Genomic DNA, 8,713 nt, shown 5'->3' with positions numbered 1-8,713 from the left:
TCAATGCTTGTATATCCATAATTTCATCAAAAAAATGTGTTTTCACCAGTTTCCCACAGAAGCTACATGTATCGCACGGTAACAAAAGAGTTAATGCATGGCTGATCGTCAACAAAACGGAGCGTCGAGTGAGTTTTAACGCTAGCCTGTAAAACCTCTTCATTTTATGAAATTATTGAAATTCAAGCCTTATTTTAAATAACCAGAACTTTGTTATTCCTTGACCATTTTCTGTAATTGAGGTATCAAATTGAAGAGCAGATATTGAACTTTTTATAAATGTGGTTTTCCTTTTAAAAACCAGATACGGCCCGCCAAGTGACTTTTTGGAATCCCCTTTTCAAATTGTTTTTGCTCACTCATGCGTGAATGAGAAATAATTTAGTAAGAAATAAGTAATTCCGGATGAAAGAGGAGATTCTAAGCTTTAAAATGGTAGGTCATTTGTCTATTGTATTTGTGATTACGTTATGATAAATCTCGGTTTCGTTTTTTGTGGGACGCATTGTAAAATTACAATTATAAACGTGCATATGATTAAGGGAATTCGCCTTGCAACTGACTTTGTTTATTAGTTTATGTCATCACAATTACCATTGCATATATTGGAGAAATTGTATGTACAAAAAAGCTGGATTTATAGTTTATTTGACTATGTTTATGTGGGGAATTTATGCATATCATAATTACATAACATGTGGGGCAGCTGCTCCTCTCTGAAGTCACAACTCAAAAAAAAATACAATTACTTTCTAAATCTTTAAAGGCTTTTCCTCAAGCCTTCACCAGTATTTTCAAAGATGTTTTTCTGATATTTTTACAGAAGACTTTTCTTCAGGGTGATCTTCCTCTTTGAGATCACTTATGGAAAATGATTCTTTTTTTTCTCTCTCTCTTCCCTTCTCTCTCTTGTAATTGGTGGTATATACCTTTTACAATATCGTATTGAATATATAACCGCTGATTTCAATTGCATGATATTTTAGTTGGTCATGTAAATGTATATAAAAGAAGTGTTTATAAAAATAAAGCGAGATGACCTTGCAATTTCACTTTGATATTTTGAGTGACGCATATGTTCTTCTTTGAATAAACATTGATGGGCGAAAACAGCATTAACTTTCGAATTTGTTTCGTTGTCATATGTATGCATATATACATACGCGCACACACACAAACATATGCATATATATATATATATATATATATATACTTATCAGAAATGCTAAACAAATAGTATTCTATGATCTGCTATAGCATTGAGCACTTTGCGCAATCAATGGCATCTACATATCTAAGGATATAGAGAGAGCGACAGAGAGAGGGAGAGAGAGTGGTGCTCGTGAACCCCACCAGAACATGAACATCTTAAAAGTGTTCAAACTCTGCCATCTTTTTCAAATTGCATGATTTTAATAGAATACATGTTCTTCCCAAAATGCGGCTGACACTATCCCGTTTTTTTTTTACAATAATAGACCAAAATTCTTCTTAGCGAGATAGGCATCCTGTTCAGGATTACAAACAGTACTCAATATAAGTTATAACTGAACGCTCAGTTACGCGCTCTCATCCATGATAGTCTGTGAGTTACTTATCCTCTCACGTGGATCCTGCGTGCACAATTCCTTAAATGCCGATCATGTTTTACATAAGATTTTTTTATTTATTATTTATTTATTCGTTTATACATGTCATGGGAATGTACATAGTGTTATCAACAAAAAATTGAATAGATTAAATATTTACATAATAATAATGTATAATTATGATAATTTACATAACTGATTATAACAAGGTTGCAGACATACAGTGGTATGACACAATAAGCAGATGCTTGAGCTGTTGTCAGACCTTTGGATATATGAAATACATACATAAATATAAAAACAATACTAAAAAGTCAAAAACTAATGATTACACAACGATGGGAAGGAAAAAAAAATTATTATGTGCCACAACTATTTACAAATATTTACAAGGAGTGTGTGAGGCGTGAAGCATAACAATAATTGAAATTATATCAATCTTTAAGTTTAAAATTTATGTTTACATGTACTAATACTACTTGGTATAAGATAAATCACTATTTTGAAATTGATTATACATTTTACATTTTACTGATAACTGATATCCCTGACTTTGCCGATGATCATAATGATGTGATATCTTTAGTTTCCTCATTATTCTAATAATGATAAAGAAATATTGATACTATATTGATGATTATAATAATGACATTCAGTCTTGCTGAACCGAGTATTTATTTTTATTCCTGTATGAATATGTTGAATGAATAAATAAATACATAAAAAATAAATAAATAAATGAATAAGGAACTTGGTGATATTTTGCTTATTTTGCGTCGTTCACTCATAACAATAATAATGATAATAATGATAACGATAATATTAATAATCATCTTTGCCGTGTACAGGATGAAGTATAGTAATTTCTCATTTTTCTTGATACTGATTTTCTTTCATCTTGTAAATCGATTTCATTTAGATTTGAATTTACCGATTGAGGGCGTATCGCTCTTTTGCCAGGTCATGGGAAGCGTGTCGCTCGTCCGTCTACATAGTTCTTAAATTTCTCTAGTTTCGTGATGCGAGCCCAATGACGTAAGTATTATTTTGTTTATTTTGAAGTTTATTAATTATATTATCAGATAAGCCGAATGGCATGCTGGAATATCGCTCTGAAGTAATGAAACTAATGTGTCAAAATTATGTTGGCCGAGTGAATTTGTTCAATTGTTAACACCGTATACATATACATGCATGCATTACGTATTAAATAGACAGCGTACGTGGCGGTACTTTTGTATGAAAGGTGAGCAACTTGAATTTGGCGCCTTCGGGCACGTGATGCATTGGCATTGTCATAAGCCATGTAAACATGTAAACATACAGAAGTATGTTTACAGAAATGCACTTAAAGTCGTAGTTGATTTCCTTTATTATGAAAACTGTTTTACAATAAGGTGAATTTAGGGTGCATTAATCATTGTACTTGTCGATTCAGTTTATACAAGTATTGTTTATTCTGTTATTAATTGAAGATTGAACCAGTCTCATTATGCACACATCGGCTACAATGTATGTCTGATTCTTGAGTTTATTTAGTTTCGACGTATCACACGGTACAATTCTCACAATATTAATAATAATAATAACAACAGCAATAATAATAATAATGATTTTAATACACGACCAAGAAAAAAAAGAGAAACGAAAAAAAAGAAGGAAAGAGAGAGGGGGTGATTGTTTTTTTTAATATTGTGTAAAAATCTATCCCAAAATTTGATTTTTTTATGAAGAAAAAATTGCTCGCTTTCTTCCCTCGCTCGCTACTTTTTCCATAAGTCTGTTGATAAGCCATATCTAGCCCGCTCACCAAGTTAATACCTGCCATCGAAACAGACTGTATACGAACATGACGAGCCTCTCAACAACGCCCTCTTCAGACGATGTCATCACCTCCAACTTCGACTCACAGGCTATCTAGAATTTAAAAGACTATCATGAAAATATATCAGCCCCATAAGAAGTACTAGTACCCCAAAAGAATATAAAACGAATAATGTACCTATAAAGGACTCTCATTGCACAAAAGAAATGTTCTCTTGGCCCTAACACTGGGCAATAGCATCGCACACTACTAGAGGCACCTCGATCGCCAACTACGAAACATCACCATAAGTATTGATCAACAAAAAATAGTCACTTGAACCAAAAATTGAATCACTGAAACTAGAACTTTGATCGAAAATCACACCAAAAAAATATATATCATGACAACATCCGCACCACACAGGAGCGTGGGAGACGTAAATGTATAAGCACACCACACACAAAAAGACAAGCGAACCCTGTCGAGACACCTACACACAAACATCTTCTTCTTCTTCGTATTATCATTATTATTATTGTTGTTATTATTATTATCATTATTATAATTATTATTATTGTTGTTATTATTGTTATTATTACTATTATTATTACCATTATTATTATCATCACTATTCTCTTGATTTCCTCCAGTCCTGGAGAACTGCGGGATCCAGTGGTACACAGAAAAAAAAATTACACCACAACACCACAAGCACCTAGTCTAACAACGGTAACAAAGTTGCTAAAAAGACACAGACTTCAACTAAAAAACGTAGTTTGCATTCACAGACCCCTGGTTTTCGCAATTCGTTAACAGGTTCATAACACAGAGTCTCAAGTTGTGGGACTAGGCTCACATTCACTATTTACTGTCGCTATTTGACACAGACATCGAGTTTGGCGTCTAGTCTTCTATCTGGAATGGGATGATTGGTTAAAGTGTCAAATATGAGTCTGTGCTTGCAGACTACAAAAAAGCACAAACAAACCACTACCAGGCCCCCCCCAAAAAAAAAAAAAATAGCCACAATTATCATTCTATCCAACTAAACACTCACATCAACTTAATCCTCTCTATTATATTAGGACGTCTCAAATTTTGCCCTGTCCCAATACAGATAAACCACCAACGGAAAATAAAGTGGATCTAACCCCTTCTTTGCTTGCGTGCATGTGAGGGTGTGTGATTATGTGCATGTGTATAAGGGTGAGCGTGTGCGTTTCTTTTTGCTTGTATGGAATCACTTCTGACAATTAGACATCGAGTTCCGACATTAAAAAATGGAAATTATTACAATGGAGATCACATTTCCATGAGTCTCAATATCTTAATTCTAAAAAGGGATTAGATCAATAAAATGAAAATTTAAGAATTGAAAAAAGGAGACCCATAGATTTCTTTTGCAAAATGTGAAATCATATTCACATGGTTGTGTATTATTTTATTTTTTGTTACATTTATAAACACTGCAATATGAAATTTTTGAAATGCTTTTCAAGGGAGTTTCGAATTCCAGATGTCAATGATGTCATAATCCTACAAGGGTTGCATTAAAATCCATTTCAAATCACCTTTTTCAGTAATTTACATTAGAGTTGTTTAATGAACACTTTTTAGTATCAATTATTCTTAAGTTAAATTTTATTGAAAATGTATGTGCAATTATACTAGCTCATGTAGGATTATGACATCATTGGCATCTGGGGTTCACTGTTTGCGGCCATGCCTTACTTTGGCGCAAATAAGAATTTAAATCACTGCAAAAGAATACGTACTGATTATCGAAGCGTGAAGAAGTACCACATGAATATGGTATCAAATTAATTGGGAGAATTAATGTGTGAAGTTTTAACATGTATATATATATATATATATATATGTATATATATATATATATATATATATATTTCATTCTCTCATTCAAAGAACATATTATGCGCCACTCAAGTAAATTTACACCATCACCTCACTTTATTTGTATACTATTATCAGTAGATATATGGATTCACCTCTCTTTTTAAATATACCGACAAATGGCCAAGTAAAATATTTTGCAAGTGAAATTAGCGATTATACAATGTACATTCAACAAGAAAATTGGGGGAAATTTTTAGTAATAATACGCCCCATGGACCACTTACAAGAGCAAGTGCGAGAGAGAACAAAAAATTACTTTAATATTGACGATCTTATGTAAGTAAATAATAGTACGCGACACTAAATCAATGATAGGAACGATAAATCTCGTTTTCCCCAATATATACAATAATAATTATCATGGCATAAAACTGATATAAGAAACATTTGCAATGCAACCATGGGTTCCGTAAGAATAATATCATAGTTGGAATATACCTTTTTATAACAGCTTCAACTAAAATTATGGAAAATTTTACGTGAAAATAGCAGAAAAAATAATGTAAGTACCATACAATATTCCTCTCACATTGACAGACCACTCCCTACAGAGGAGGTTTAAATCTTTTTTTCACACAAACCAGGGAATCGTTCATGTCCCTGCGCAGACATAACTGTTTAATGAGTAAAACATCACTAATCATAAATTGATGTTAACAATGAGTTATGTATGTAACTTAATAACAGTACTAGATTCTTGTCCGTAAATAAAGGATAACAGTATTCATCTACTATAAACACCCTACAATAGGTGTTAAGTAATTTTGGAAATGTTAACACCATTATTTCCTCTTAAACAATGAACAAATGAAATGCTTCTAAACAAAGAATGAAAGCTCCACACTATGTACAATCTGAAAAAAAAAATCAATGAATGGAAATTAATGAAAATGAGTAAATACAAACTGGAACCTGATCATTGGTTATGATTAAAAATTATCGAAAGATAATTTTGACTTAAGTATTCAAGCAAACATATTAATAATTGAAAAGATATATTTCTCTATCAGAAAACAAAACAAAAAAGTAAGCAATTCTCAAATAAATTTAATTTTCGTACAATCCGTGCATTACACATCTATTTGATGTACTTGATATACATGATGAAATTAAATTAATTTTCAGCGGAATCTTGAATCGAAAATGTATATACAGCTAGGTTTCTGTATAACAAAGTTTTCGCAGGTCTTGCGAATGTTTACACTTTCATTTCATCTAAGACAAACACTAGTATCAATTTTCTTCAAAATCAAAGATTCGCACTAATTATTAGGTACACATCTGAGTATGACGAAAAAACAAATAAATGAAATCGAAAAATATTTTGAGATTAGAACGCGCTCATTTCTTATGATCACTTAGAGATAGATTTAGAATAAACTTTATTTGTAAGCAAGCCTTTTATTGGCAATATACAAAACTATATTTTTTTTAAAATAATATAATTCTGAACGAAATTCATGCACATCAAGAATGTATGTACAAAATAGTTTCGGTATATTTATAAATTTACAAACACGAGAAAATCTAGTTTTGACGTTTATATGGAATACTCGTTTCATCACGAATATATATATATATATTTATATATATATATATATATATATATATATATATATATATATATATATATATATAATATATATATATATATATATATATATATATATATATATATACCTAGATTCAACCAAAGGGCGAATGCTCGAAAATTGTACGCAAAGGGGAATTCAACCTATATCACGTTAATGAGGCTATGCGTGATTAAATTTTGATTTTGATAAATATTTGTGAATAACGGGAGGTAATCTAAAAAAGTGAGGACCTTTTCCCTGTGTCCCTGCGTTTAATTTGGAATATACAATTTTTGGTTCTCCCAAAAATTCTCCCTAAGGTATTTTTACCCCACAATGAACGAAAGGGACCTTCTCCTTTCAGTATTTGTAAAGTCGGCTCCTTCGCCTTATTAACTGGGCAGTATTTATTTTTTTTAAAATGAGAAAATAAAATAAATTTGTTTATTTTACGATCAGACAAAACAAAAATTAATGTTTTTCTAGAAAATATGTTGCACCACATGATATTAATAATATAAATTTGTAAATGCATGCAATTCCCCTTTTCGTCACATATAGCAGCACTATATTCCCCTTTGTAAGATCATGCAATTCCCCTTTTCGTCACATATAGCAGCACTATATTTCCCTTTGTAAGTTCATGCAATTCCCCTTTTCGTCACATATAGCAGCACTATATTCCCTTTGTAAGTTCATGCAATTCCCCTTTTCGTCACATACAGCAGCACTATATTCCCTTTGTAAGTTCATGCAATTCCCCTTTTCGTCACATATAGCAGCACTATATTCCCTTTGTAAGTTCATGCAATTCCCCTTTTCGTCACATATAGCAGCACTATATTCCCTTTGTAAGTACATGCAATTCCCCTTTTCGTCACATATAGCAGCACTATATTTCCCTTAGTAAGTACATGCAATTCCCCTTTTCGTCACATATAGCAGCACTATATTCCCTTTGTATATATGCAATTCCCCTTTTCGTCACATATAGCAGCACTATATTTCCCTTAGTAAGTACATGCAATTCCCCTTTTCGTCACATATACCAGCACTATATTCCCCTTTGTATATATGCAATTCCCCTTTCTCGTCATATACAGCACCACTATATAATTATATTCCCCTTTGTGTACATGCAATACCTCTTTTTGTCACATGTAGCACCACTATATTCCCCTTTGGAAGTACACGCAATACCCGTTTTTGTCAAACATAACACCACTATATAGGGGATTATTTTAAGAGTATTATACCATGGTCACATTTCTTCTACGGCGGCCGTACGGCGAGTCGAAAACAGCCGTTTTATCAATTTTGATTCAAACCACCTATATGTAGTTGGACAAAAAATGTTAAAACGGCTGTTTTCGACTCGCCGTACGGCCGCCGTAGAACAAATGTGACCATGGCATTAATAAGAGCTTTCCGAAAGGAATACTATGATATTCACAGAGGAAAGGGATTATTTCTCCCATATTAAAAAATGGTGAAAGAGAAAACCTATAAAATTTGCGGTCAATAACGTTGCTCAATATCGATTATAAGTTGATTACAACAGTACTCGCTAATGGATTACAGAAAGTCCTGCATAAATTGATTGACGAAGATCAGGAGGGATATTAGACGTGGTTTTGATGTAGCAAGGCTCATTCAGGATGTAATTGATATTTTCAAATACAACATAATTAAAGCTACTTTCGTAGAATTAAGCCGTGTGTCATGGGACAATAGATACGTACGTCATGTATTGAACTGTGCGGACATCACAATCGCAAGCCGGTCCCGATTTCAAAAGCTGAACAAATTTTTCGGAAATATATTTA

This window comes from Lytechinus variegatus, chromosome 19 (assembly GCF_018143015.1).
Source record: "Lytechinus variegatus isolate NC3 chromosome 19, Lvar_3.0, whole genome shotgun sequence".
Lineage (NCBI taxonomy): Eukaryota > Metazoa > Echinodermata > Echinoidea > Temnopleuroida > Toxopneustidae > Lytechinus > Lytechinus variegatus.
The sequence above is the reverse complement of the archived record's forward strand: the minus strand, read 5'-3'. Positions refer to the sequence as shown.